This window comes from Phalangium opilio, unplaced genomic scaffold (genome assembly GCF_054372755.1).
Source record: "Phalangium opilio isolate 3A_F unplaced genomic scaffold, DU_Popi_V2 ptg000013l_1, whole genome shotgun sequence".
Lineage (NCBI taxonomy): Eukaryota > Metazoa > Arthropoda > Arachnida > Opiliones > Phalangiidae > Phalangium > Phalangium opilio.
In genome coordinates this window covers 1,498,941-1,526,764 of record NW_028324148.1, presented here as the reverse complement: position 1 = coordinate 1,526,764, position 27,824 = coordinate 1,498,941, and the positions used below count along the sequence as shown (strand labels likewise).

Sequence of the window (27,824 nt, the reverse complement as noted above, 5' to 3'; positions counted from 1 at the left end):
CACTACACCATAGACACGTAGTAATGCTGAGTTTTCCAAGAGACGTAGCTTTTTTATGCCCAATCACGATGGACAAAGTATGTATCTACCAGGGCTCCAACCTGAGACCTTCCGCGTGTAAAGCGGACGTGATAACCACTACACCATAGATACGTAGTAATGCTGAGTTTTCCAAGAGACGTAGCTTTTTTATGCCCAATCACGATGGACAAAATATGTATCTACCAGGGCTCGAACCTGGGACATTCCGCGTGTCAAGCGGACGTGATAACCACTAAACCATAGTTAGGTAGATATAATGAGTTTTCCAAGAGACCTAGCTTATTGTTATGCCCAATCACGATGGTCAAAATATGTATCTACCAGGGCTCGAACCTGGGACCTTGCGCCTGTAAAGCGGACGTGATAACCACTACACCATAGACACGTAGTAATGCTGAGTTTTCCAAGAGACGTAGCTTTTTTATGCCCAATCACGATGGACAAAATATGTATCTACCAGGGCTCGAACCTGGGACATTCCGCGTGTCAAGCGGACGTGATAACCACTAAACCATAGTTAGGTAGATATAATGAGTTTTCCAAGAGACCTAGCTTATTGTTATCACGGGCCACTAAACTAAGAGGACATTTCAGCTCTAGCTTTGCCTATACCAACGGTTTTCCTCTTCAAAGAAACGGGCATCTATGTGAGTTAGGAGGGAAAAAGGGGGTCGAACCGGAACGTGAAACACGTACCGCAACGCCATCTACCGTACAATAGACTAATTACTCTGATAGTCTGTCTTCTGCTACTATTATAATAGCTTTAGGACTGTCTCGCTTTTTAGTTTTGACGTTTACTTCTTAATTTAACTCTATTATTTATAATGGGTGAAAAGTATTGTGTATTCCCTAACTGCAACAGCGATAGTCGCTACAGCACTAAGCCCCATATGCAAGGAGTTCGGTTTATACCCTTTCCCAAATATAAAGCTAAACAAGTATATTGCATTCAATGGGTAAACTGGCTAGCAAAGTATAAGAACGGATTTATAGTAGATGACATCGGACCTAATACGTACCTGTGTTCTAAACATTTAAAAGAGGATTGTTTTCAAAGTAAGCTATGCCTTAAAAAGACAGATGGTAAGCTGTACTCAATACTACTTAGTCTAACAAATACTGTTTTCCAGCCTCACTCACCTTGTTACCGAAATGACGTAGTTCCGCCTTTTATAAACTACCGCTAGAGGCGACACTAGTAAAAACCGTTTAGCTTGAGCGCCGCCCGATAGCAGAGCAGAAATGTCCTCTTAGTTTAGTGGCCCGTGTTGTTATGCCCAATCACGATGGTCAAAATACTGGGACCTTCCGCAAATCACGATGGACAAAATATGTATCTACCAGGGCTCGAACCTGGTAACTTCCGCGTGTGAAGCGGACTTTATAACCACTACAACATAGATACGTAGTAATGCTGAAATTTCCAAGAGACCTAGCTTTTTTATGCCCAATCACGATGGACAAAATATGTATCTACCAGGGCTCGAACCTGGGAACGTCCTAGTGTAAAGCGGACGTGATAACCACTACACCCTAGATAAGTAGTGATGCTGAGTTTTCCAAGAGACCTAGCTTTTTTATGCCCAATCACGATGGACAAAATATGTATCTACCAGGGCTCGAACCTCGGACCTTCCGCGTTTTAGCCCGACGTGATAACCACTATCCCATAGATACGTAGTAACTCTGTGTTTTCCAAGAGATCTAGCTAATTTTTATGCCCAATCACGATGGTCAAAATATGTATCTACCAGGGCTCGAACCTGGGACCTTCCGCGAGTAAAGCGGACGTGATAACAACTACTACATAGAGACGTCGTAATGCTGAGTTTTCCAAGAGACCTAGCTTTTTTATGCCCAATCACGATGGACAAAATATGTATCTTACAGGGCTCGAACCTGGGACCTTGCACGTGTTAGGCGGACGTGATAACCACTACACCATATATAAGTAGTAATACTGAGTTTTCCGAGAGATCTAGCAAATTTTTATGCCCAATCACGATGGACAAAACATGTATCTACCAGGGCTCGAACATGGGACCTTCCGCGTGTAAAGCGGACGTGATAACCACAACACCATAGATACGTAGTAATACCGAGTTTTCCAAGAGACCTAGCTTTTTTATGTCCTATCACGATGGTCAAAATATGTATCTACCAGGGCTCGAACCTGGGACATTCCACGTGTTAGGCGGACGTGATAACCACTACACCACAGATACGTAGTAATACTGAGTTTTCCGAGAGATCTAGCTTATTTTTATGCCCAATCACGATGGACAAAACATGTTTCTACCAGGGCTTGAATCTGGGACCTTCCGCGTGTAAAGCGGACATGATAACCACTACACTATAGCTACGTAGTAATATTGAGTTTTCCAAGAGACCTAGCTTTTTTTATGTCCTATATCGATGGTCAAAATGCGTATCTACCAGGGCTCGAACCTGGGACCTTGCGCCTGTAAAGCGGACGTGATAACCACTACACCATAGACACGTAGTAATGCTGAGTTTTCCAAGAGACGTAGCTTTTTTATGCCCAATCACGATGGACAAAGTATGTATCTACCAGGGCTCCAACCTGAGACCTTCCGCGTGTAAAGCGGACGTGATAACCACTACACCATAGATACGTAGTAATGCTGAGTTTTCCAAGAGACCTAGCTTTTTTATGTCCTATCACGATGGTCAAAACATGTATCTACCAGGGCTTGAACCTTGGACCTTCCGCGTGTCAAGCGGACGTGATAACCACTACACCATGGTTAGGTAGTTATAATGAGTTTTCCAAGAGACCTAGCTTATTGTTATGCCCAATCACGATGGTCAAAATATGTATCTACCAGGGCTCGAACCTGGGACCTTGCGCCTGTAAAGCGGACGTGATAACCACTACACCATAGACACGTAGTAATGCTGAGTTTTCCAAGAGACGTAGCTTTTTTATGCCCAATCACGATGGACAAAGTATGTATCTACCAGGGCTCCAACCTGGGACATTCCGCGTGTCAAGCGGACGTGATAACCACTAAACCATAGTTAGGTAGATATAATGAGTTTTCCAAGAGACCTAGCTTATTGTTATCACGGGCCACTAAACTAAGAGGACATTTCAGCTCTAGCTTTGCCTATACCAACGGTTTTCCTCTTCAAAGAAACGGGCATCTATGTGAGTTAGGAGGGAAAAAGGGGGTCGAACCGGAACGTGAAACACGTACCGCAACGCCATCTACCGTACAATAGACTAATTACTCTGATAGTCTGTCTTCTGCTACTATTATAATAGCTTTAGGACTGTCTCGCTTTTTAGTTTTGACGTTTACTTCTTAATTTAACTCTATTATTTATAATGGGTGAAAAGTATTGTGTATTCCCTAACTGCAACAGCGATAGTCGCTACAGCACTAAGCCCCATATGCAAGGAGTTCGGTTTATACCCTTTCCCAAATATAAAGCTAAACAAGTATATTGCATTCAATGGGTAAACTGGCTAGCAAAGTATAAGAACGGATTTATAGTAGATGACATCGGACCTAATACGTACCTGTGTTCTAAACATTTAAAAGAGGATTGTTTTCAAAGTAAGCTATGCCTTAAAAAGACAGATGGTAAGCTGTACTCAATACTACTTAGTCTAACAAATACTGTTTTCCAGCCTCACTCACCTTGTTACCGAAATGACGTAGTTCCGCCTTTTATAAACTACCGCTAGAGGCGACACTAGTAAAAACCGTTTAGCTTGAGCGCCGCCCGATAGCAGAGCAGAAATGTCCTCTTAGTTTAGTGGCCCGTGTTGTTATGCCCAATCACGATGGTCAAAATACTGGGACCTTCCGCAAATCACGATGGACAAAATATGTATCTACCAGGGCTCGAACCTGGTAACTTCCGCGTGTGAAGCGGACTTTATAACCACTACAACATAGATACGTAGTAATGCTGAAATTTCCAAGAGACCTAGCTTTTTTATGCCCAATCACGATGGACAAAATATGTATCTACCAGGGCTCGAACCTGGGAACGTCCTAGTGTAAAGCGGACGTGATAACCACTACACCCTAGATAAGTAGTGATGCTGAGTTTTCCAAGAGACCTAGCTTTTTTATGCCCAATCACGATGGACAAAATATGTATCTACCAGGGCTCGAACCTCGGACCTTCCGCGTTTTAGCCCGACGTGATAACCACTATCCCATAGATACGTAGTAACTCTGTGTTTTCCAAGAGACCTAGCTTATTTTTATGCCCAATACCGATGGACAAAACACGTATCTACCAGGGCTCGAAACTGGGACCTTCCGCGTGTTAAGCGGACGTTATAACCACTACACCATAGATACGAAGTAATTCCGAGTTTTCCAAGAGACCTAGCTTATTTTTATGCCCAATCACGATGAACAAAACACGTATCTACCAGGGCTCGAACCTGGGACCTTCCGCGTGTTAGGCGGACGTGATAACCACTACATCTTATATACGTAGTAATACTGAGTTTTCCAAGAGATCTAGCTTATTTTTAAGCCCAATCACGATGGACAAAACATGTATCTACCAGGGCTCGAACCTGGGACCTTCCGCGAGTGAAGCGGACGTGATAACCACTACACCATACATTCGTAGTAATTCTGAGTTTTCCAAGAGAACTAGCTTATTTTTATGCCCAATACCGATGGACAAAACACGTATCTAGCAGGGCTCGAAACTGGGACCTGCCGCGTGTTAAGCGGACGTGATAACCACTACACCATAGATACGTAGTAATTCCGAGTTTTCCAAGAGACCTAGCTTATTTTTATGCCCAATCACGATGGACAAAACACGTATCTAACAGGGCTCGAACCTGGGACCTTCCGCGTGTTAAGCGTACGTGATAACCACTACACCATAGATACGTAGTAATTCCGAGTTTTCCAAGAGACCTAGCTTATTTTTATGCCCAATCACGATGGACAAAACATGTATCTACCAGGGCTCGAACCTGGGAACTTCCGCGTGTGAAGCGGACGTGATAACCACTACACCATAGATAAGTAGTAACTCTGTGTTTTCCAAGAGACCTAGCTTATTTTTATGCCCAATCACGATGGACAAAACACGTATCTACCAGGGCTCGAACCTGGGACCTTCCGCGCGTTAAGCGGACGTTATAACCACTACAACATAGATACGTAGTAATTCTGAGTTTTCCAAGAGACCTAGCTTATTTTTATGCTCAATCACGATGGACAAAACATGTATCTACCAGGGCTAGAACCTGGGACCTTCCGCGTGTGAAGCGGACGTGATAACCACTACACCATAGATTCGTAGTAATCTTGAGTTTTCCAAGAGACCTAGCTTATTTTTATGCCCAATACCGAAGGACAAAACACGTATCTACCAGTGCTCGAACCTGGCACCTTCCGCGTGTTAATCGGACGTGATAACCACTACAACATAGACACGTAGTAATGCTGAAATTTCCAAGAGAGCTAGCTTTTTTATGCCCAATCACGATGGTCAAAATATGTATCTACCAGGGCTCGAACCTGGGACCTTCCGCGTGTTAGGCGGACGTGATAACCACTACACCACATATACGTAGTAATACTGAGTTTTCCAAGAGATCTAGCTTATTTTTAAGCCCAATCACGATGGACAAAACATGTATCTACCAGGGCTCGAACCTGGGAACTTCCGCGTGTGAAGCGGCCGTGATAACCACTACACCATAGATTCGTTGTAACTCTGTGTTTTCCAAGAGACCTAGCTTATTTTTATGTCCAATACCGATGGACAAAACACGTATCTACCAGGACTCGAAACTGGGACCTTCCGCGTGTTAAGCGGACGTTATAACCACTACACCATAGATACGAAGTAATTTCAAGCTTTCAAAGAGACCTAGCTTATTTTTATGCCCAATCACGATGGACGAAACACGTATCTACCAGGGCTCGAACCTGGGACCTTCCGCGTGTTAGGCGGACGTGATAACCACTACACCATATATACGTAGTAATACTGAGTTTTCCAAGAGATCTAGCTTATTTTTAAGCCCAATCACGATGGACAAAACATGTTTCTACCAGGGCTCGAACCTGGGACCTTCCGCGTGTGAAGCGGCCGTGATAACCACTACACCATAGATTCGTTGTAACTCTGTGTTTTCCAAGAGACCTAGCTTATTTTTATGCCCAATACCGATGGACAAAACACGTGTCTACCAGGGCTCGAACCTGGGACCTTCCGCGTGTTAAGCGGACGTTATAACCACTACACCATAGATTCGTAGTAATTCCGAGTTTTCCAAGAGACCTAGCTTATTTTTATGCCTAATACTGAAGGACAAAACACGTATCTACCATGGCTCGAACCTGGCACCTTCCGCGTGTTAAGCGGACGTGATAACCACTACACCATAGATTCGTAGTAATTCCGAGTTTTCCAAGAGACCTAGCTTATTTTTATGCCCAATCACGATGGACAAATTACGTATCTACCAGGGCTCGAACCTGGGACCTTCCGCGTGTTAAGCGGACGTGATAACCACTACACCATAGATACGTAGTAATTCCGAGTTTTCCAAGAGACCTAGCTTATTTTCATGCCCAATCACGATGGACAAAACATTCATCTACCAGGGCTCGAACCTGGGACCTTCCGCGTGTGAAGCGGACGTGATAACCACTACACCATAGACACGTAGTAATTCTGAGTTTTCCAAGAGACCTAGCTTATTTTTATGCCCAATACCGAAGGACAAAACACGTATCTACCAGTGCTCGAACCTGGCACCTTCCGCGTGTTAATCGGACGTGATAACCACTACAACATAGACACGTAGTAATGCTGAAATTTCCAAGAGAGCTAGCTTTTTTATGCCCAATCACGATGGACAAAATATGTATCTACCAGGGCTCGAACCTGGGACCTTCCGCGTGTAAAGCGGCCGTGATAACCACTACACCCTAGATACGTAGTGATACTGAGTTTTCCAAGAGACCTAGCTTTTTTATGTCCTATCACGATGGTCAAAATATATATCTACCAGGGCTCGAACCTGGGACCTTCCGCGTGTGAAGTGGACGTGATAACCACTACACCATAGATGCTTTGTAACTCTGTGTTTTCCAAGAGACCTAGCTTATTTTTATGCCCAATACCGATGGACAAAACACGTATCTACCAGGGCTCGAAACTGGGACCTTCCGCGTGTTAAGCGGACGTTATAACCACTACACCATAGATACGAAGTAATTCCGAGTTTTCAAAGAGACCTAGCTTATTTTTATGCCCAATCACGATGGACAAAACACGTATCTAATAGGGCTCGAACCTGGGACCTTCCGCGTGTTAGGCGGACGTGATAACCACTACACCATGTATACGTAGCAATACTGAGTTTTCCAAGAGATCTAGCTTATTTTTAAGCCCAATCACGATGGACAAAACTTTATCTACCAAGGCTCGAACCTGGGACCTTCCGCGTGTGAAGCGGCCGTGATAACCACTACACCATAGATTCGTTGTAACTCTGTGTTTTCCAAGAGACCTAGCTTATTTTTATGCCCAATACCGAAGGACAAAACACGTTTCTACCAGGGCTCGAACCTGGGACCTTCCGCGTGTTAAGCGGACGTTATAACCACTACACCATAGATACGTAGTAATTCCGAGTTTTCCAAGAGACCTAGCTTATTTTTATGGCCAATCACGATGGACAAAACACGTATCTACCAGGGCTCGAACCTGGGAGCTTCCTTGTGTTAAGCGGACGTTATAACCACTACACCATAGATTCGTAGTAATTCCGAGTTTTCCAAGAGACCTAGCTTATTTTTATACCTAATACCGAAGGACAAAACACGTATCTACCAGTGCTCGAACCTGGCACCTTTCGCGTGTTAAAAGGACGTGATAACCACTACAACATAGATACGTAGTAATTCCGAGTTTTCCAAAAGACCTAGCTTTTTTTATGCTCAATCACGATGGACAAAACATGTATCTACCAGGGCTCGAACCTGGGACCTTCCGCGTGTGAAGCGGACGTGATAACCACTACACCATAGATTCGTGGTAATTCTGAGTTTTCCAAGAGACCTAGCTTATTTTTATGCCCAATACCGAAGGACAAAACACGTATCTACCAGTGCTCGAACCTGGCACCTTCCGCGTGTTAAAAGGACGTGATAACCACTACAACATAGACACGTAGTAATTGTTGAATTATTGTAGTTCGCGAGTGTGAAATAATAGCCACTATTGAAAACGGTAATTAGTTTATTATTTAAAACAAAAAGTAAAGCATGACTATTACGGCGGGAGGTTTCACTAGACTGATTAGGAAGAGTCAGGCGATCTCTAGACTACAACTAGCCTCTGACACACCCCCTAGCGGAGCGCTTTAACACAATTAGGTCAAATCCTTTTTTATATGTCTATTTTCCAATACTCCCCCTATTTGACATAATTTTATATTTCTTTACAACATTAATAAATAGTTAGTCATTTAGTTTTAACAAATTACAACAATTTTGCAATAGACCTTTCGATAATGCTTTTGTAAAAATATCTGCTACATTATTTTTAGAGATTACATGTTTAAGTTTAAACGCGCCATGTTCTAAATGCTCCCTAACAAAATGATATTTGACATCTATATGCTTAGATCTATGGTTTTCTATGGCATTATTAGCATAACACATGGCAGATTCATTATCACATAATACTAAGGGGGTTTTAAAATTTATATTAAACGCGGTTTTCATTTCATTTGTTATTGGCATCAACCATAAAAGTTCCTTGATAGCTTCGACCATGGCCATATATTCCGCCTCCATCGTTGACAGGGTTACTGATTTCTGTTTGAACGAACGCCATGAAAAAGGTGATGATCCAAAATAGCAAACGTAACCGCAGGTTGAACGTCTGGTATCTACATCTGCGGCATAGTCACTGTCTGAATAAATGGTTAGTTTAAATTCATCATCTCGGTGGAAATGCAGTCCATAGTCTTTGGTCGAAATGACGTAGCGGGTTAATTGACATAAGTAACGCCAATGTTGAAATCCAGGATTAGAGTTAAACTGTGATAACGTCACGACTGCATACAGAATGTCAGGTCGGGTTCTTTGTGCCAAGAACAATAAAGATCCGATGACAGCTTGATAAGGGTACTTCTTCATTCGTCCTTGCTCATTTGAATCCGTCGGACAATCTTTTCTGGTTAACTTGACAGTTGATACTAATGGTAGACTGACGGGTGCTTCACATACGATGTCGTACTTTTCAGCGATCCGTTTAACGTAATTGAGTTGGTGAAGTTTCAATCCCTGCGGTGTTTCTTGAAATTCAACCCCTAAGAATTGTTTCAGCGGTCCGAGTTGCTTTAATTCATATACGCTGGTTAGATTCTTGTAAACTTCTTGTAAATTTTTATTATCACAGGCCAAAACGACAAGGTCGTCAACGTAAACCAATATAATTACTCGCATCGGTATAAAATATACGCAGTTGGTTCCAATTAATTTTCGGTAACCGAGATCTTGAAATGTCTTGTCCAGTTCTTGAAACCATAATCGTCAGCTTTGTGGCAAGCCATACAATGACTTCTATAGTTTTAAACAATGCGTGGATGTATCAGCGGCTTCGTAACCAGGAATTTGCTTCATATAAACGTTCTTGTCTAGCTTTCCGTAAAGATATGCATTCTTTATGTCCATGTGGCAATGCATCCAGCCAAAAGTAACGACAAAAATAGCGATGAATAGTCGTATGACTGAGAAATTCACAACCGGCGAAAACGTTGTGTCATAATCCTCTCCTTGTACTTGATTAAATCCTTGAGCCACTAATCTCGCTTTATATCTTATGATTTGTCCTTCGTTATTCTTCTTCAATACGTAGACCCAACGACATCCTGTGATGCGTTTTGTTGTAGGCTTGGCGACGCACTCGAATACTTTTCGTTCTGTTAAGGTCTTTACTTCTTCGTCCATTGCCGCCTTCCAGTATGTATGCTCCGGCGACTTCATTGCTTCCTCATAGTTCTTAGGTAGAATTATTTCAGCAGACTGAGCTTCATAATATTCGTCGTTGTCTTCATTTTCCGTGGGTTCGAGGTTAGGTGGTTGTTGTACTTGTGATTCCTGGACATTGTGCCGCGAAAAATCAAATAAGGACAAGTCCATCTGCAGGTTATTTTCCTTCATATAACGCTTAGCATCGTTTCTAGTACGTAGTTTCCGTGGCTTGACTTCTCTTGGCACATCTTCCTCCTTCTGTTTTCCTTCAGCTGTGATTATATCATCGTGCCTCTGTTCTTGTTTCTCTTGTATTTGGTGATGTCCATTGTTCTCAGCTTCAGGTTCTTCATTTACAGTGGCCTCTTCGACCACTGGATTATCCCATTGAATTATTATTGTTCCTTTCTCCTTTTTTGTTTTTTCCAACTCATGCATACCCATTCGTCCCTCATCGAACGTTACGTGCTTTGACTCTTGTATTGTTTTCCTATCCGGGTACCAGACTCTATAACCTCTCGTCCTTCCTGCATATCCAATAAGAACACCTTGTTTCGCTCTTCTTTGTAGCTTATGCCTTCTTTGTTGCTTGTGTACATGAACAAATGCCAAACATCCCATTGTTCTTAAGTGTCTTGCGCTTGGTATTCTACAGAGTTCGGCAGGAACCTTATTGGCTAGCTGAGAGTGTTTTAAACGATTCTTCAGATATGTTGCTGTACGTAATACTTCAGCCCACAACGAGATTGGTAGTTGAGCTTCCTCGAGGATGGTTCTTGTCATATCAATCAAGGTACGATTAATGCGCTCGGCCACGCCGTTCATAGATGGTGAGTAGACATTAGTTGTCTCGTGTTTTATTCCAGCGTTGCTGCAATATTCGTCAAAGGCTCTGGAACAATATTCTCCACCATTATCTGTCCTAATTCTTTTGATGCGTTGACCGATGATATTTTCGACTTGATTCTTGTATGTCATGAAACAATGAAGGACTTCATTTTTCGTTTCCATAGGGAAAATTCGAATATAGCGACTGTAGTCGTCGACAAAAGATACGTAATATCGCGCTCCTCCAATAGAGATAGCGGGAGCCGGTCTCCATACATCCGAATGGATTAACTCTAAGAGCTTCTTGCTTTGAATCTCCTTAATCTTTGGTTGAGGTTGAGCAGTACTTTTACTCAGTCGGCATGGTGCACATACTTCAAGTGATCCTTTAAATTCCGACATCCCTTGTAGCATTCCATGTTGTCCCATATACTTTAAATCGGCTTCATTCACATGACCCAGACGTTTGTGCCAAAGCGCTAGCTGCTCTTCATCTTTTGATTTCGTAGCCTGATGTGCTTCTATCTGACGTAGCCGTCCCTTCTGGATAACTTCAGCTTCAAGGACGTAGAAATTTAATTTGAGTGCTGCCTCAAACGCCACCGACCGTGTAGGAAAATATGCTATGAAACATCCGTTTTCAATTACACCTTTAAAACCAGCTACATCCATCAATCTTGCCGATATAAGATTCTTCCCCATGTTTGGTGTATGGATAACACCCTTAAGTAGTAGTTCCGTCGTTCTATTTCCTTGTACGATCCGCAGGCATATATCACCCCATCCAGAAGCTTTCGACTGCCCTTCACCAAGTATAACGTTGTTGTCGGATTGTGTGTACGAGCAAAACCAATCTCTTCTATTGCAAAAATGATGAGTCGCAGCTGAATCTATCACCCAATCATTTGCTGATAACGTCGTACAACATGTTGACGCAAAAAATGCTCCATATCCAACATTAGTCCTCGGTTTTTGTGTCTTACGCGTTTTCTTCTCCGATCGACACTCCATCGCTTTATGTCCTTTTCGCCCACAATTGTGACATGTTCCTTGGAAATATCTTTGTTGTCTTCCTCTATCCGCCCTGCGAGGCTCTGAAAACTCCTCATGCCGTTTGGATTGTGTCGAAAAGGCTGTTGCCGTTTCTTGTTGTCTCAATTTCTCCGCCTGACGATCCTCTTCCGCAAGTAATTTCTTCTTAATTACTTCTGGCACAAATTCTGCATCAGTTGAGTGATATATCTGTTGTACCAGTGCCTCATATGATTCTGGGAGTGAAGCGATCAACTTATATGATAGGTCTTCATCTGTTATTTGGCGACCCGCGTCTTTCAACAGACTTCGTGTAGTTATCACTTGTCGTATAAAAGCTTCCATACCCTCTGCCGGTGAATACTCCAATTGGTAGAATTTTCTTAGTAGCATGCCTATTCTTCCTCTGGATACAGGTTCAAAGCGATTTTTCAATGTGTCCCAAGCTGCCTTAGCTCCGTTTATACCGTCAATGATAGACCTTACATGCTCCGTAAGCGTCATGGCTATGATTGAAAACGCCCTCTCTTCTCTCAGCTCATATTTTTGCCGAACCTCCGCGGTAGCAGTTGGCGATGGTGCCACTTCCGTACCGTCTATTATTTTCCATAGCGCCCGATCACGAAAAATTAATTGCATTTCATATTTCCAATTACTATAATTTGTTAAATCTAATTTCTCGATTTGCGCAACATTAAACACCGGAGTACTGTCCGCCATATTGACTAGTTCAGTTCAGTCCACCTCTACTCTATTGTTATACCGAAGTTGAAACCGAACACGTTAACCATTACGATAAGCCTTGGTCTTCGTCTACTATCGTCCGTAACTAATTCCGAATTAAACTAAAACTCACGTTCGCGAAACCACGCTCTGCTACCATGTTGAATTATTGTAGTTCGCGAGTGTGAAATAATAGCCACTATTGAAAACGGTAGTTAGTTAGTTTATTATTTAAAACAAAAGGTAAAGCATGACTATTACGGCGGGAGGTTTCACTAGACTGATTAGGAAGAGTCAGGCGATCTCTAGACTACAACTAGCCTCTGACACACCCCCTAGCGGAGCGCTTTAACACAATTAGGTCAAATCCTTTTTTATATGTCTATTTTCCAATAGTAATGCTGAAATTTCCAAGAGAGCTAGCTTTTTTATGCCCAATCACGATGGACAAAATATGTATCTACCAGGGCTCGAACCTGGGACCTTCCGCGTGTAAAGCGGCCGTGATAGCCACTACACCCTAGATACGTAGTGATACTGAGTTTTCCAAGAGACCTAGCTTATTTTTATGCCCAATACCGATGGACAAAACACGTATCTACCAGGGCTCGAAACTGGGACCTTCCGCGTGTTAAGCGGACGTTATAACCACTACACCATATATATGTAGTAATACTGAGTTTTCCAAGAGACCTAGCTTATTTTTATGCCCAATCACGATGGACAAAACATGTATCTACCAGGGCTCGAACCTGGGACCTTCCGCGTGTGAAGCGGACGTGATAACCACTACACCATAGATTCGAAGTAATTCTGAGTTTTCCAAGAGACCTAGCTTATTTTTATGCCCAATACCGATGGACAAAACACGTATCTACCAGGGCTCGAACCTGGGAGCTTCCGCGTGTTAAGCGGACGTAATAACCACTACAACATAGATACGTAACAATTCCGAGTTTTCCAAGAGACCTAGCTTATTTTATGCCCAATACCGAAGGACAAAACACGTATCTACCAGTGCTCGAACCTGGCACCTTCCGCGTGTTAAGCGGACGTGATAACCACTACAACATAGACACGTAGTAATGCTGAAATTTCCAAGAGACGTAGCTTTTTTATGCCCAATCACGATGGACAAAATATGTATCTACCAGGGCTCGAACCTGGGACCCTCCGCGTGTAAAGCGGACGTGATAACCACTACACCCTAGATACGTAGTGATACTGAGTTTTCCAAGAGACCTAACTTTTTTAATGTCCTATCACGATGGTCAAAATATGTATCTACCAGGGCTCGAACCTGGGACCTTCCGCGTGTGAAGCGGACGTGATAACCACTACACCATAGATACGTAGTAACTCTGTGTTTTCCAAGAGACCTAGCTTATTTTTATGCCCAATACCGATGGACAAAACACGTATCTACCAGGGCTCGAAACTGGGACCTTCCGCGTGTTAAGCGGACGTTATAACCACTACACCATAGATACGAAGTAATTCCGAGTTTTCCAAGAGACCTAGCTTATTTTTATGCCCAATCACGATGGACAAAACACGTATCTACCAGGGCTCGAACCTGGGACCTTCCGCGTGTTAGGCGGACGTGATAACCACTACACCATATATATGTAGTAATACTGAGTTTTCCAAGAGATCTAGCTTATTTTTAAGCCCAATCACGATGGACAAAACATGTATCTACCAGGGCTCGAACCTGGGACCTTCCGCGTGTTAAGCGGACGTTATAACCACTACACCATAGATACGAAGTAATTCCGAGTTTTCCAAGAGACCTAGCTTATTTTTATGCCCAATCACGATGGACAAAACACGTATCTAGCAGGGCTCGAAACTGGGACCTGCCGCGTGTTAAGCGGACGTGATAACCACTACACCATAGATAAGTAGTAATTCCGAGTTTTCCAAGAGACCTAGCTTATTTTTATGCCCAGTCACGATGGACAAAACATGCATCTACCAGGTCTCGAACCTGGGAGCTTCCGCGTGTTAAGCGGACGTTATAACCACTACACCATAGATTCGTAGTAATTCCGAGTTTTCCAAGAGACCAAGCTTATTTTTATGCCCAATCACGATGGACAAAACACGTATCTACCAGGGCTCGAACCTGGGACCTTCCGCGTGTGAAGCGGACGTGATAACCACTACACCATAGATTCGTAGTAATTCTGAGTTTTCCAAGAGACCTAGCTTATTTTTATGCCCAATACCGATGGACAAAACACGTATCTACCAGGGCTCGAACCTGGGAGCTTCCGCGTGTTAAGCGGACGTAATAACCACTACAACATAGATACGTAATAATTCCGAGTTTTCCAAGAGACCTAGCTTATTTTATGCCCAATACCGAAGGACAAAACACGTATCTACCAGTGCTCGAACCTGGCACCTTCCGCGTGTTAAGCGGACGTGATAACCACTACAACATAGACACGTAGTAATGCTGAAATTTCCAAGAGACCTAGCTTTTTTATGCCCCATCACGATGGACAAAATATGTATCTACCAGGGCTCGAACCTGTGACCCTCCGCGTGTAAAGCGGACGTGATAACCACTACACCCTAGATACGTAGTGATACTGAGTTTTCCAAGAGACCTAGCTTTTTTTATGTCCTATCACGATGGTCAAAATATATATCTACCAGGGCTCGAACCTGGGACCTTCCGCGTGTGAAGCGGACGTGATAACCACTACACCATAGATACGTAGTAACTCTGTGTTTTCCAAGAGACCTAGCTTATTTTTATGCCCAATACCGATGGACAAAACACGTATCTACCAGGGCTCGAAACTGGGACCTTCCGCGTGTTAAGCGGACGTTATAACCACTACACCATAGATACGAAGTAATTCCGAGTTTTGCAAGAGACCTAGCTTATTTTTATGCCCAATCACGATGGACAAAACACGTATCTACCAGGGCTCGAACCTGGGACCTTCCGCGTGTTAGGCGGACGTGATAACCACTACACCATATATATGTAGTAATACTGAGTTTTCCAAGAGATCTAGCTTATTTTTAAGCCCAATCACGATGGACAAAACATGTATCTACCAGGGCTCGAAACTGGGACCTTCCGCGTGTTAAGCGGACGTTATAACCACTACACCATAGATACGAAGTAATTCCGAGTTTTCCAAGAGACCTAGCTTATTTTCATGCCCAATCACGATGGACAAAACACGTATCTAGCAGGGCTCGAAACTGGGACCTGCCGCGTGTTAAGCGGACGTGATAACCACTACACCATAGATAAGTAGTAATTCCGAGTTTTCCAAGAGACCTAGCTTATTTTTATGCCCAGTCACGATGGACAAAACATGCATCTACCAGGTCTCGAACCTGGGAGCTTCCGCGTGTTAAGCGGACGTTATAACTACTACACCATAGATTCGTAGTAACTCTGTGTTTTCCAAGAGACCTAGCTTGTTTTTATGCCCAACACCGATGGACAAAACACGTGTCTACCAGGGCTCGAACCTGGGACCTTCCGCGTGTTAAGCGGACGTTATAACCACTACAACATAGATACGTAGTAATTCCGAGTTTTCCAAAAGACCTAGCTTATTTTTATGCTCAATCACGATGGACAAAACATGTATCTACCAGGGCTCGAACCTGGGACCTTCCGCGTGTCAAGCGGACGTGATAACCACTACACCATAGATTCGTAGTAATTCTGAGTTTTCCAAGAGACCTAGCTTATTTTATGCCCAATACCGAAGCACAAAACACGTATCTACCAGTGCTCGAACCTGGCACCTTCCGCGTGTCAAGCGGACGTGATAATCACTACACCATAGATTCGTAGTAATTCTGAGTTTTCCAAGAGACCTAGATTATTTTATGCCCAATACCGAAGCACAAAACACGTATCTACCAGTGCTCGAACCTGGCACCTTCCGCGTGTTAAGCGGACGTGATAACCACTACAACATAGACACGTAGTAATGCTGAAATTTCCAAGAGACCTAGCTTTTTTATGCCCAATCACGATGGACAAAATATGTATCTACCAGGGCTCGAACCTGGGACCTTCCGCGTGTGAAGCGGACGTGATAACCACTACACCACAGATACGTAGTAACTCTGTGTTTTCCAAAGGACCTAGCTTATTTTTATGCCCAATACCGATGGACAAAACACGTATCTACCAGGGCTCGAAACTGGGACCTTCCGCGTGTTAAGCGGACGTTATAACCACTACACCATATATATGTAGTAATACTGAGTTTTCCAAGAGACCTAGCTTATTTTTATGCCCAATCACGATGGACAAAACATGTATCTACCAGGGCTCGAACCTGGGACCTTCCGCGTGTTAAGCGGACGTTATAACCACTACACCATAGATACGAAGTAATTCCGAGTTTTCCAAGAGACCTAGCTTATTTTCATGCCCAATCACGATGGACAAAACACGTATCTAGCAGGGCTCGAAACTGGGACCTGCCGCGTGTTAAGCGGACGTGATAACCACTACACCATAGATAAGTAGTAATTCCGAGTTTTCCAAGAGACCTAGCTTATTTTTATGCCCAGTCACGATGGACAAAACATGCATCTACCAGGTCTCGAACCTGGGAGCTTCCGCGTGTTAAGCGGACGTCATAACCACTACACCATAGATTCGTAGTAATTCCGAGTTTTCCAAGAGACCAAGCTTATTTTTATGCCCAATCACGATGGACAAAACACGTATCTACCAGGGCTCGAACCTGTGACCTTCCGCGTGTTAAGCGGACGTGATAACCACTACACCATAGATACGTAGTAACTCTGTGTTTTCCAAGAGACCTAGCTTGTTTTTATGCCAAACACCGATGGACAAAACACGTATCTATCAGGGCTCGAACCTGGGACCTTCCGCGTGTTAAGCGGACGTTATAACCACTACAACATAGATACGTAGTAATTCCGAGTTTTCCAAAAGACCTAGCTTATTTTTATGCTCAATCACGATGGACAAAACATGTATCTACCAGGGCTCGAACCTGGGACCTTCCGCGTGTCAAGCGGACGTGATAACCACTACACCATAGATTCGTAGTAATTCTGAGTTTTCCAAGAGACCTAGCTTATTTTATGCCCAATACCGAAGCACAAAACACGTATCTACCAGTGCTCGAACCTGGCACCTTCCGCGTGTCAAGCGGACGTGATAATCACTACACCATAGATTCGTAGTAATTCTGAGTTTTCCAAGAGACCTAGCTTATTTTATGCCCAATACCGAAGCACAAAACACGTATCTACCAGTGCTCGAACCTGGCACCTTCCGCGTGTTAAGCGGACGTGATAACCACTACAACATAGACACGTAGTAATGCTGAAATTTCCAAGAGACCTAGCTTTTTTATGCCCAATCACGATGGACAAAATATGTATCTACCAGGGCTCGAACCTGGGACCTTCCGCGTGTGAAGCGGACGTGATAACCACTACACCATATATACGTAGTAACTCTGTGTTTTCCAAGAGACCTAGCTTATTTTTATGCCCAATACCGATGGACAAAACACGTATCTACCAGGGCTCGAACCTGGGACCTTCCGCGTGTTAAGCGGACGTTATAACCACTACAACATAGATACGTAGTAACTCTGTGTTTTCCAAGAGACCTAGCTTATTTTTATGCCCAATACCGATGGACAAAACACGTATCTACCAGGGCTCGAACCTGGGACCTTCCGCATGTTAAGCGGACGTAATAACCACTACAACATAGATACGTAATAATTCCGAGTTTTCCAAGAGACCTAGCTTATTTTATGCCCAATACCGAAGGACAAAACACGTATCTACCAGTGCTCGAACCTGGCACCTTCCGCGTGTTAAGCGGACGTGATAACCACTACAACATAGACACGTAGTAATGCTGAAATTTCCAAGAGACCTAGCTTTTTTATGCCCAATCACGATGGACAAAATATGTATCTACCAGGGCTCGAACCTGGGACCTTCCGCGTGTGAAGCGGACGGGATAACCACTACACCATAGATACGTAGTAACTCTGTGTTTTCCAAGAGACCTAGCTTATTTTTATGCCCAATACCGATGGACAAAACACGTATCTACCAGGGCTCGAAACTGGGACCTTCCGCGTGTTAAGCGGACGTTATAACCACTACACCATATATATGTAGTAATACTGAGTTTTCCAAGAGACCTAGCTTATTTTTATGCCCAATCACGATGGACAAAACATGTATCTACCAGGGCTCGAACCTGGGACCTTCCGCGTGTGAAGCGGACGTGATAACCACTACACCATAGATTCGAAGTAATTCTGAGTTTTCCAAGAGACCTAGCTTATTTTTATGCCCAATACCGATGGACAAAACACGTATCTACCAGGGCTCGAACCTGGGAGCTTCCGCGTGTTAAGTGGACGTAATAACCACTACAACATAGATACGTAATAATTCCGAGTTTTCCAAGAGACCTAGCTTATTTTATGCCCAATACCGAAGGACAAAACACGTATCTACCAGTGCTCGAACCTGGCACCTTCCGCGTGTTAAGCGGACGTGATAACCACTACACCATAGATACGTAGTAATTCCGAGTTTTCCGAGAGACCTAGCTTATTTTTATGCCCAATCACGATGGACAAAACATGTATCTACCAGGGCTCGAACCTGGGACCTTCCGCGTGTGAAGCGGACGTGATAACCACTACACCATAGATACGTAGTAACTCTGTGTTTTCCAAGAGACCTAGCTTATTTTTATGCCCAATACCGATGGACAAAACACGTATCTACCAGGGCTCGAACCTGGGACCTTCCGCGTGTTAAGTGGACGTAATAACCACTACAACATAGATACGTAATAATTCCGAGTTTTCCAAGAGACCTAGCTTATTTTATGCCCAATACCGAAGGACAAAACACGTATCTACCAGTGCTCGAACCTGGGACCTTCCGCGTGTCAAGCGGACGTGATAACCACTACACCATAGATTCGTAGTAATTCTGAGTTTTCCAAGAGACCTAGCTTATTTTATGCCCAATACCGAAGCACAAAACACGTATCTACCAGTGCTCGAACCTGGCACCTTCCGCGTGTCAAGCGGACGTGATAATCACTACACCATAGATTCGTAGTAATTCTGAGTTTTCCAAGAGACCTAGCTTATTTTATGCCCAATACCGAAGCACAAAACACGTATCTACCAGTGCTCGAACCTGGCACCTTCCGCGTGTTAAGCGGACGTGATAACCACTACAACATAGACACGTAGTAATGCTGAAATTTCCAAGAGACCTAGCTTTTTTATGCCCAATCACGATGGACAAAATATGTATCTACCAGGGCTCGAACCTGGGACCTTCCGCGTGTGAAGCGGACGTGATAACCACTACACCATAGATACGTAGTAACTCTGTGTTTTCCAAGAGACCTAGCTTATTTTTATGCCCAATACCGATGGACAAAACACGTATCTACCAGGGCTCGAAACTGGGACCTTCCGCGTGTTAAGCGGACGTTATAACCACTACACCATATATATGTAGTAATACTGAGTTTTCCAAGAGACCTAGCTTATTTTTATGCCCAATCACGATGGACAAAACATGTATCTACCAGGGCTCGAACCTGGGACCTTCCGCGTGTTAAGCGGACGTTATAACCACTACACCATAGATACGAAGTAATTCCGAGTTTTCCAAGAGACCTAGCTTATTTTCATGCCCAATCACGATGGACAAAACACGTATCTAGCAGGGCTCGAAACTGGGACCTGCCGCGTGTTAAGCGGACGTGATAACCACTACACCATAGATAAGTAGTAATTCCGAGTTTTCCAAGAGACCTAGCTTATTTTTATGCCCAGTCACGATGGACAAAACATGCATCTACCAGGTCTCGAACCTGGGAGCTTCCGCGTGTTAAGCGGACGTCATAACCACTACACCATAGATTCGTAGTAATTCCGAGTTTTCCAAGAGACCAAGCTTATTTTTATGCCCAATCACGATGGACAAAACACGTATCTACCAGGGCTCGAACCTGTGACCTTCCGCGTGTTAAGCGGACGTGATAACCACTACACCATAGATACGTAGTAACTCTGTGTTTTCCAAGAGACCTAGCTTGTTTTTATGCCAAACACCGATGGACAAAACACGTATCTATCAGGGCTCGAACCTGGGACCTTCCGCGTGTTAAGCGGACGTTATAACCACTACAACATAGATACGTAGTAATTCCGAGTTTTCCAAAAGACCTAGCTTATTTTTATGCTCAATCACGATGGACAAAACATGTATCTACCAGGGCTCGAACCTGGGACCTTCCGCGTGTCAAGCGGACGTGATAACCACTACACCATAGATTCGTAGTAATTCTGAGTTTTCCAAGAGACCTAGCTTATTTTATGCCCAATACCGAAGCACAAAACACGTATCTACCAGTGCTCGAACCTGGCACCTTCCGCGTGTTAAGCGGACGTGATAACCACTACAACATAGACACGTAGTAATGCTGAAATTTCCAAGAGACCTAGCTTTTTTATGCCCAATCACGATGGACAAAATATGTATCTACCAGGGCTCGAACCTGGGACCTTCCGCGTGTGAAGCGGACGTGATAACCACTACACCATATATACGTAGTAACTCTGTGTTTTCCAAGAGACCTAGCTTATTTTTATGCCCAATACCGATGGACAAAACACGTATCTACCAGGGCTCGAACCTGGGACCTTCCGCGTGTTAAGCGGACGTTATAACCACTACAACATAGATACGTAGTAACTCTGTGTTTTCCAAGAGACCTAGCTTATTTTTATGCCCAATACCGATGGACAAAACACGTATCTACCAGGGCTCGAACCTGGGACCTTCCGCATGTTAAGCGGACGTAATAACCACTACAACATAGATACGTAATAATTCCGAGTTTTCCAAGAGACCTAGCTTATTTTATGCCCAATACCGAAGGACAAAACACGTATCTACCAGTGCTCGAACCTGGCACCTTCCGCGTGTTAAGCGGACGTGATAACCACTATAACATAGACACGTAGTAATGCTGAAATTTCCAAGAGACCTAGCTTTTTTATGCCCAGTCACGATGGACAAAATATGTATCTACCAGGGCTCGAACCTGGGACCCTCCGCGTGTTAAGCGGACGTTATAACCACTACAACATAGATACGTAGTAATTCCGAGTTTTCCAAAAGACCTAGCTTATTTTTATGCTCAATCACGATGGACAAAACATGTATCTACCAGGGCTCGAACCTGGGACCTTCCGCGTGTCAAGCGGACGTGATAACCACTACACCATAGATTCGTAGTAATTCTGAGTTTTCCAAGAGACCTAGCTTATTTTATGCCCAATACCGAAGCACAAAACACGTATCTACCAGTGCTCGAACCTGGCACCTTCCGCGTGTCAAGCGGACGTGATAATCACTACACCATAGATTCGTAGTAATTCTGAGTTTTCCAAGAGACCTAGCTTATTTTATGCCCAATACCGAAGCACAAAACACGTATCTACCAGTGCTCGAACCTGGCACCTTCCGCGTGTTAAGCGGACGTGATAACCACTACAACATAGACACGTAGTAATGCTGAAATTTCCAAGAGACCTAGCTTTTTTATGCCCAATCACGATGGACAAAATATGTATCTACCAGGGCTCGAACCTGGGACCTTCCGCGTGTGAAGCGGACGTGATAACCACTACACCATAGATACGTAGTAACTCTGTGTTTTCCAAGAGACCTAGCTTATTTTTATGCCCAATACCGATGGACAAAACACGTATCTACCAGGGCTCGAAACTGGGACCTTCCGCGTGTTAAGCGGACGTTATAACCACTACACCATATATATGTAGTAATACTGAGTTTTCCAAGAGACCTAGCTTATTTTTATGCCCAATCACGATGGACAAAACATGTATCTACCAGGGCTCGAACCTGGGACCTTCCGCGTGTGAAGCGGACGTGATAACCACTACACCATAGATTCGAAGTAATTCTGAGTTTTCCAAGAGACCTAGCTTATTTTTATGCCCAATACCGATGGACAAAACACGTATCTACCAGGGCTCGAACCTGGGAGCTTCCGCGTGTTAAGCGGACGTTATAACCACTACACCATAGATTCGTAGTAATTCCGAGCTTTCCAAGGGACCTAGCTTATTTTTATGCCTAATACCGAAGGACAAAACACGTATCTACCAGTGCTCGAACCTGGCACCTTCCGCGTGTTAAGCGGACGTGATAACCACTACACCATAGATACGTAGTAATTCCGAGTTTTCCGAGAGACCTAGCTTATTTTTATGCCCAATCACGATGGACAAAACATGTATCTACCAGGGCTCGAACCTGGGACCTTCCGCGTGTGAAGCGGACGTGATAACCACTACACCATAGATACGTAGTAACTCTGTGTTTTCCAAGAGACCTAGCTTATTTTTATGCCCAATACCGATGGACAAAACACGTATCTACCAGGGCTCGAACCTGGGACCTTCCGCGTGTTAAGTGGACGTAATAACCACTACAACATAGATACGTAATAATTCCGAGTTTTCCAAGAGACCTAGCTTATTTTATGCCCAATACCGAAGGACAAAACACGTATCTACCAGTGCTCGAACCTGGCACCTTCCGCGTGTTAAGCGGACGTGATAACCACTACAACATAGACACGTAGTAATGCTGAAATTTCCAAGAGACCTAGCTTTTTTATGCCCAATCACGATGGACAAAATATGTATCTACCAGGGCTCGAACCTGGGACCCTCCGCGTGTAAAGCGGACGTGATAACCACTACACCATAGATACGTAGTAACTCTGTGTTTTCCAAGAGACCTAGCTTATTTTTATGCCCAATACCGATGGACAAAACACGTATCTACCAGGGCTCGAAACTGGGACCTTCCGCGTGTTAAGCGGACGTTATAACCACTACACCATAGATACGAAGTAATTCCGAGTTTTGCAAGAGACCTAGCTTATTTTTATGCCCAATCACGATGGACAAAACACGTATCTACCAGGGCTCGAACCTGGGACCTTCCGCGTGTTAGGCGGACGTGATAAACACTACACCATATATATGTAGTAATACTGAGTTTTCCAAGAGATCTAGCTTATTTTTAAGCCCAATCACGATGGACAAAACATGTATCTACCAGGGCTCGAACCTGGGACCTTCCGCGTGTTAAGCGGACGTTATAACCACTACACCATAGATACGAAGTAATTCCGAGTTTTCCAAGAGACCTAGCTTATTTTTATGCCCAATCACGATGGACAAAACATGTATCTACCAGGGCTCGAACCTGGGACCTTCCGCGTGTGAAGCGGACGTGATAACCACTACACCATAGATTCGTAGTAATTCTGAGTTTTCCAAGAGACCTAGCTTATTTTTATGCCCAATACCGATGGACAAAACACGTATCTACCAGGGCTCGAACCTGGGAGCTTCCGCGTGTTAAGCGGACGTTATAACCACTACACCATAGATTCGTAGTAATTCCGAGTTTTCCAAGAGACCTAGCTTATTTTATGCCCAATACCGAAGCACAAAACACGTATCTACCAGTGCTCGAACCTGGCACCTTCCGCGTGTTAAGCGGACGTGATAACCACTACAACATAGACACGTAGTAATGCTGAAATTTCCAAGAGACCTAGCTTTTTTATGCCCAATCACGATGGAAAAAATATGTATCTACCAGGGCTCGAACCTGGGACCTTCCGCGTGTGAAGCGGACGTGATAACCACTACACCATAGATACGTAGTAACTCTGTGTTTTCCAAGAGACTTAGCTTATTTTTATGCCCAATACCGATGGACAAAACACGTATCTACCAGGGCTCGAAACTGGGACCTTCCGCGTGTTAAGCGGACGTTATAACCACTACACCATATATATGTAGTAATACTGAGTTTTCCAAGAGACCTAGCTTATTTTTATGCCCAATCACGATGGACAAAACATGTATCTACCAGGGCTCGAACCTGGGACCTTCCGCGTGTTAAGCGGACGTTATAACCACTACACCATATATATGTAGTAATACTGAGTTTTCCAAGAGACCTAGCTTATTTTTATGCCCAATCACGATGGACAAAACATGTATCTACCAGGGCTCGAACCTGGGACCTTCCGCGTGTGAAGCGGACGTGATAACCACTACACCATAGATTCGAAGTAATTCTGAGTTTTCCAAGAGACCTAGCTTATTTTTATGCCCAATACCGATGGACAAAACACGTATCTACCAGGGCTCGAACCTGGGAGCTTCCGCGTGTTAAGCGGACGTTATAACCACTACACCATAGATTCGTAGTAATTCCGAGCTTTCCAAGGGACCTAGCTTATTTTTATGCCTAATACCGAAGGACAAAACACGTATCTACCAGTGCTCGAACCTGGCACCTTCCGCGTGTTAAGCGGACGTGATAACCACTACACCATAGATACGTAGTAATTCCGAGTTTTCCGAGAGTCCTAGCTTATTTTTATGCCCAATCACGATGGACAAAACATGTATCTACCAGGGCTCGAACCTGGGACCTTCCGCGTGTGAAGCGGACGTGATAACCACTACACCATAGATACGTAGTAACTCTGTGTTTTCCAAGAGACCTAGCTTATTTTTATGCCCAATACCGATGGACAAAACACGTATCTACCAGGGCTCGAACCTGGGACCTTCCGCGTGTTAAGTGGACGTAATAACCACTACAACATAGATACGTAATAATTCCGAGTTTTCCAAGAGACCTAGCTTATTTTATGCCCAATACCGAAGGACAAAACACGTATCTACCAGTGCTCGAACCTGGCACCTTCCGCGTGTTAAGCGGACGTGATAACCACTACAACATAGACACGTAGTAATGCTGAAATTTCCAAGAGACCTAGCTTTTTTATGCCCAATCACGATGGACAAAATATGTATCTACCAGGGCTCGAACCTGGGACCCTCCGCGTGTAAAGCGGACGTGATAACCACTACACCATAGATACGTAGTAACTCTGTGTTTTCCAAGAGACCTAGCTTATTTTTATGCCCAATACCGATGGACAAAACACGTATCTACCAGGGCTCGAAACTGGGACCTTCCGCGTGTTAAGCGGACGTTATAACCACTACACCATAGATACGAAGTAATTCCGAGTTTTGCAAGAGACCTAGCTTATTTTTATGCCCAATCACGATGGACAAAACACGTATCTACCAGGGCTCGAACCTGGGACCTTCCGCGTGTTAGGCGGACGTGATAAACACTACACCATATATATGTAGTAATACTGAGTTTTCCAAGAGATCTAGCTTATTTTTAAGCCCAATCACGATGGACAAAACATGTATCTACCAGGGCTCGAACCTGGGACCTTCCGCGTGTTAAGCGGACGTTATAACCACTACACCATAGATACGAAGTAATTCCGAGTTTTCCAAGAGACCTAGCTTATTTTTATGCCCAATCACGATGGACAAAACATGTATCTACCAGGGCTCGAACCTGGGACCTTCCGCGTGTGAAGCGGACGTGATAACCACTACACCATAGATTCGTAGTAATTCTGAGTTTTCCAAGAGACCTAGCTTATTTTATGCCCAATACCGAAGCACAAAACACGTATCTACCAGTGCTCGAACCTGGCACCTTCCGCGTGTTAAGCGGACGTGATAACCACTACACCATAGATACGTAGTAATTCCGAGTTTTCCGAGAGACCTAGCTTATTTTTATGCCCAATCACGATGGACAAAACATGTATCTACCAGGGCTCGAACCTGGGACCTTCCGCGTGTGAAGCGGACGTGATAACCACTACACCATAGATTCGTAGTAATTCTGAGTTTTCCAAGAGACCTAGCTTATTTTTATGCCCAATACCGATGGACAAAACACGTATCTACCAGGGCTCGAACCTGGGAGCTTCCGCGTGTTAAGCGGACGTTATAACCACTACACCATAGATTCGTAGTAATTCCGAGTTTTCCAAGAGACCTAGCTTATTTTATGCCCAATACCGAAGCACAAAACACGTATCTACCAGTGCTCGAACCTGGCACCTTCCGCGTGTTAAGCGGACGTGATAACCACTACAACATAGACACGTAGTAATGCTGAAATTTCCAAGAGACCTAGCTTTTTTATGCCCAATCACGATGGAAAAAATATGTATCTACCAGGGCTCGAACCTGGGACCTTCCGCGTGTGAAGCGGACGTGATAACCACTACACCATAGATACGTAGTAACTCTGTGTTTTCCAAGAGACCTAGCTTATTTTTATGCCCAATACCGATGGACAAAACACGTATCTACCAGGGCTCGAAACTGGGACCTTCCGCGTGTTAAGCGGACGTTATAACCACTACACCATATATATGTAGTAATACTGAGTTTTCCAAGAGACCTAGCTTATTTTTATGCCCAATCACGATGGACAAAACATGTATCTACCAGGGCTCGAACCTGGGACCTTCCGCGTGTTTAGCGGACGTTATAACCACTACACCATAGATACGTAGTAATTCCGAGTTTTCCAAGAGACCTAGCTTATTTTTATGCCCAATCACGATGGACAAAACATGTATCTACCAGGGCTCGAACCTGGGACCTTCCGCGTGTGAAGCGGACGTGATAACCACTACACCATAGATTCGTAGTAATTCTGAGTTTTCCAAGAGACCTAGCTTATTTTTATGCCCAATACCGATGGACAAAACACGTATCTACCAGGGCTCGAACCTGGGAGCTTCCGCGTGTTAAGCGGACGTTATAACCACTACACCATAGATTCGTAGTAATTCCGAGTTTTCCAAGAGACCTAGCTTATTTTATGCCCAATACCGAAGCACAAAACACGTATCTACCAGTGCTCGAACCTGGCACCTTCCGCGTGTTAAGCGGACGTGATAACCACTACAACATAGACACGTAGTAATGCTGAAATTTCCAAGAGACCTAGCTTTTTTATGCCCAATCACGATGGAAAAAATATGTATCTACCAGGGCTCGAACCTGGGACCTTCCGCGTGTGAAGCGGACGTGATAACCACTACACCATAGATACGTAGTAACTCTGTGTTTTCCAAGAGACCTAGCTTATTTTTATGCCCAATACCGATGGACAAAACACGTATCTACCAGGGCT

At 44.0% G+C, this 27,824-nt stretch overlaps 37 non-coding genes across 37 annotated transcripts; all 37 read right to left on the bottom strand.

The window, feature by feature from the left end:
• Positions 1-4,591: 4,591 nt before the first annotated feature.
• Positions 4,592-4,660, bottom strand: TRNAV-CAC (transfer RNA valine (anticodon CAC)). Its single transcript has one exon. It is a non-coding gene; the product is annotated as a tRNA-Val (tRNA).
• A 345-nt stretch (positions 4,661-5,005) lies between these two features.
• On the bottom strand, positions 5,006-5,078 carry TRNAV-CAC (transfer RNA valine (anticodon CAC)). The gene has a single exon. It is a non-coding gene; the product is annotated as a tRNA-Val (tRNA).
• Positions 5,079-5,281: 203 nt separating this feature from the next.
• Positions 5,282-5,354, bottom strand: TRNAV-CAC (transfer RNA valine (anticodon CAC)). Its single transcript has one exon. It is a non-coding gene; the product is annotated as a tRNA-Val (tRNA).
• Positions 5,355-5,969: 615 nt separating this feature from the next.
• Positions 5,970-6,042, bottom strand: TRNAV-AAC (transfer RNA valine (anticodon AAC)). Its single transcript has one exon. It is a non-coding gene; the product is annotated as a tRNA-Val (tRNA).
• A 479-nt stretch (positions 6,043-6,521) lies between these two features.
• On the bottom strand, positions 6,522-6,594 carry TRNAV-AAC (transfer RNA valine (anticodon AAC)). The gene has a single exon. It is a non-coding gene; the product is annotated as a tRNA-Val (tRNA).
• A 475-nt stretch (positions 6,595-7,069) lies between these two features.
• Positions 7,070-7,142, bottom strand: TRNAV-CAC (transfer RNA valine (anticodon CAC)). Its single transcript has one exon. It is a non-coding gene; the product is annotated as a tRNA-Val (tRNA).
• Positions 7,143-8,033: 891 nt separating this feature from the next.
• On the bottom strand, positions 8,034-8,106 carry TRNAV-CAC (transfer RNA valine (anticodon CAC)). The gene has a single exon. It is a non-coding gene; the product is annotated as a tRNA-Val (tRNA).
• A 5,263-nt stretch (positions 8,107-13,369) lies between these two features.
• On the bottom strand, positions 13,370-13,442 carry TRNAV-CAC (transfer RNA valine (anticodon CAC)). The gene has a single exon. It is a non-coding gene; the product is annotated as a tRNA-Val (tRNA).
• A 475-nt stretch (positions 13,443-13,917) lies between these two features.
• TRNAV-CAC (transfer RNA valine (anticodon CAC)) lies at positions 13,918-13,990 on the bottom strand. Its single transcript has one exon. It is a non-coding gene; the product is annotated as a tRNA-Val (tRNA).
• Positions 13,991-14,745: 755 nt separating this feature from the next.
• TRNAV-CAC (transfer RNA valine (anticodon CAC)) lies at positions 14,746-14,818 on the bottom strand. Its single transcript has one exon. It is a non-coding gene; the product is annotated as a tRNA-Val (tRNA).
• Positions 14,819-15,293: 475 nt separating this feature from the next.
• On the bottom strand, positions 15,294-15,366 carry TRNAV-CAC (transfer RNA valine (anticodon CAC)). Its single transcript has one exon. It is a non-coding gene; the product is annotated as a tRNA-Val (tRNA).
• An 893-nt stretch (positions 15,367-16,259) lies between these two features.
• Positions 16,260-16,332, bottom strand: TRNAV-GAC (transfer RNA valine (anticodon GAC)). Its single transcript has one exon. It is a non-coding gene; the product is annotated as a tRNA-Val (tRNA).
• A 337-nt stretch (positions 16,333-16,669) lies between these two features.
• On the bottom strand, positions 16,670-16,742 carry TRNAV-CAC (transfer RNA valine (anticodon CAC)). The gene has a single exon. It is a non-coding gene; the product is annotated as a tRNA-Val (tRNA).
• Positions 16,743-17,635: 893 nt separating this feature from the next.
• Positions 17,636-17,708, bottom strand: TRNAV-GAC (transfer RNA valine (anticodon GAC)). Its single transcript has one exon. It is a non-coding gene; the product is annotated as a tRNA-Val (tRNA).
• Positions 17,709-18,045: 337 nt separating this feature from the next.
• On the bottom strand, positions 18,046-18,118 carry TRNAV-CAC (transfer RNA valine (anticodon CAC)). Its single transcript has one exon. It is a non-coding gene; the product is annotated as a tRNA-Val (tRNA).
• A 476-nt stretch (positions 18,119-18,594) lies between these two features.
• Positions 18,595-18,667, bottom strand: TRNAV-CAC (transfer RNA valine (anticodon CAC)). The gene has a single exon. It is a non-coding gene; the product is annotated as a tRNA-Val (tRNA).
• Positions 18,668-18,870: 203 nt separating this feature from the next.
• On the bottom strand, positions 18,871-18,943 carry TRNAV-CAC (transfer RNA valine (anticodon CAC)). The gene has a single exon. It is a non-coding gene; the product is annotated as a tRNA-Val (tRNA).
• Positions 18,944-19,283: 340 nt separating this feature from the next.
• On the bottom strand, positions 19,284-19,356 carry TRNAV-CAC (transfer RNA valine (anticodon CAC)). The gene has a single exon. It is a non-coding gene; the product is annotated as a tRNA-Val (tRNA).
• Positions 19,357-19,558: 202 nt separating this feature from the next.
• On the bottom strand, positions 19,559-19,631 carry TRNAV-GAC (transfer RNA valine (anticodon GAC)). Its single transcript has one exon. It is a non-coding gene; the product is annotated as a tRNA-Val (tRNA).
• A 337-nt stretch (positions 19,632-19,968) lies between these two features.
• On the bottom strand, positions 19,969-20,041 carry TRNAV-CAC (transfer RNA valine (anticodon CAC)). Its single transcript has one exon. It is a non-coding gene; the product is annotated as a tRNA-Val (tRNA).
• Positions 20,042-20,934: 893 nt separating this feature from the next.
• TRNAV-GAC (transfer RNA valine (anticodon GAC)) lies at positions 20,935-21,007 on the bottom strand. Its single transcript has one exon. It is a non-coding gene; the product is annotated as a tRNA-Val (tRNA).
• Positions 21,008-21,207: 200 nt separating this feature from the next.
• On the bottom strand, positions 21,208-21,280 carry TRNAV-CAC (transfer RNA valine (anticodon CAC)). Its single transcript has one exon. It is a non-coding gene; the product is annotated as a tRNA-Val (tRNA).
• A 614-nt stretch (positions 21,281-21,894) lies between these two features.
• On the bottom strand, positions 21,895-21,967 carry TRNAV-GAC (transfer RNA valine (anticodon GAC)). The gene has a single exon. It is a non-coding gene; the product is annotated as a tRNA-Val (tRNA).
• Positions 21,968-22,304: 337 nt separating this feature from the next.
• TRNAV-CAC (transfer RNA valine (anticodon CAC)) lies at positions 22,305-22,377 on the bottom strand. Its single transcript has one exon. It is a non-coding gene; the product is annotated as a tRNA-Val (tRNA).
• A 203-nt stretch (positions 22,378-22,580) lies between these two features.
• Positions 22,581-22,653, bottom strand: TRNAV-CAC (transfer RNA valine (anticodon CAC)). Its single transcript has one exon. It is a non-coding gene; the product is annotated as a tRNA-Val (tRNA).
• Positions 22,654-22,994: 341 nt separating this feature from the next.
• TRNAV-CAC (transfer RNA valine (anticodon CAC)) lies at positions 22,995-23,067 on the bottom strand. Its single transcript has one exon. It is a non-coding gene; the product is annotated as a tRNA-Val (tRNA).
• A 338-nt stretch (positions 23,068-23,405) lies between these two features.
• TRNAV-UAC (transfer RNA valine (anticodon UAC)) lies at positions 23,406-23,478 on the bottom strand. Its single transcript has one exon. It is a non-coding gene; the product is annotated as a tRNA-Val (tRNA).
• A 479-nt stretch (positions 23,479-23,957) lies between these two features.
• On the bottom strand, positions 23,958-24,030 carry TRNAV-CAC (transfer RNA valine (anticodon CAC)). The gene has a single exon. It is a non-coding gene; the product is annotated as a tRNA-Val (tRNA).
• A 338-nt stretch (positions 24,031-24,368) lies between these two features.
• Positions 24,369-24,441, bottom strand: TRNAV-CAC (transfer RNA valine (anticodon CAC)). The gene has a single exon. It is a non-coding gene; the product is annotated as a tRNA-Val (tRNA).
• A 341-nt stretch (positions 24,442-24,782) lies between these two features.
• Positions 24,783-24,855, bottom strand: TRNAV-CAC (transfer RNA valine (anticodon CAC)). The gene has a single exon. It is a non-coding gene; the product is annotated as a tRNA-Val (tRNA).
• Positions 24,856-25,196: 341 nt separating this feature from the next.
• On the bottom strand, positions 25,197-25,269 carry TRNAV-CAC (transfer RNA valine (anticodon CAC)). The gene has a single exon. It is a non-coding gene; the product is annotated as a tRNA-Val (tRNA).
• A 338-nt stretch (positions 25,270-25,607) lies between these two features.
• Positions 25,608-25,680, bottom strand: TRNAV-UAC (transfer RNA valine (anticodon UAC)). The gene has a single exon. It is a non-coding gene; the product is annotated as a tRNA-Val (tRNA).
• Positions 25,681-26,159: 479 nt separating this feature from the next.
• On the bottom strand, positions 26,160-26,232 carry TRNAV-CAC (transfer RNA valine (anticodon CAC)). Its single transcript has one exon. It is a non-coding gene; the product is annotated as a tRNA-Val (tRNA).
• Positions 26,233-26,434: 202 nt separating this feature from the next.
• On the bottom strand, positions 26,435-26,507 carry TRNAV-CAC (transfer RNA valine (anticodon CAC)). The gene has a single exon. It is a non-coding gene; the product is annotated as a tRNA-Val (tRNA).
• Positions 26,508-26,845: 338 nt separating this feature from the next.
• Positions 26,846-26,918, bottom strand: TRNAV-CAC (transfer RNA valine (anticodon CAC)). Its single transcript has one exon. It is a non-coding gene; the product is annotated as a tRNA-Val (tRNA).
• A 341-nt stretch (positions 26,919-27,259) lies between these two features.
• On the bottom strand, positions 27,260-27,332 carry TRNAV-CAC (transfer RNA valine (anticodon CAC)). The gene has a single exon. It is a non-coding gene; the product is annotated as a tRNA-Val (tRNA).
• A 338-nt stretch (positions 27,333-27,670) lies between these two features.
• Positions 27,671-27,743, bottom strand: TRNAV-CAC (transfer RNA valine (anticodon CAC)). The gene has a single exon. It is a non-coding gene; the product is annotated as a tRNA-Val (tRNA).
• Positions 27,744-27,824: the final 81 nt, after the last annotated feature.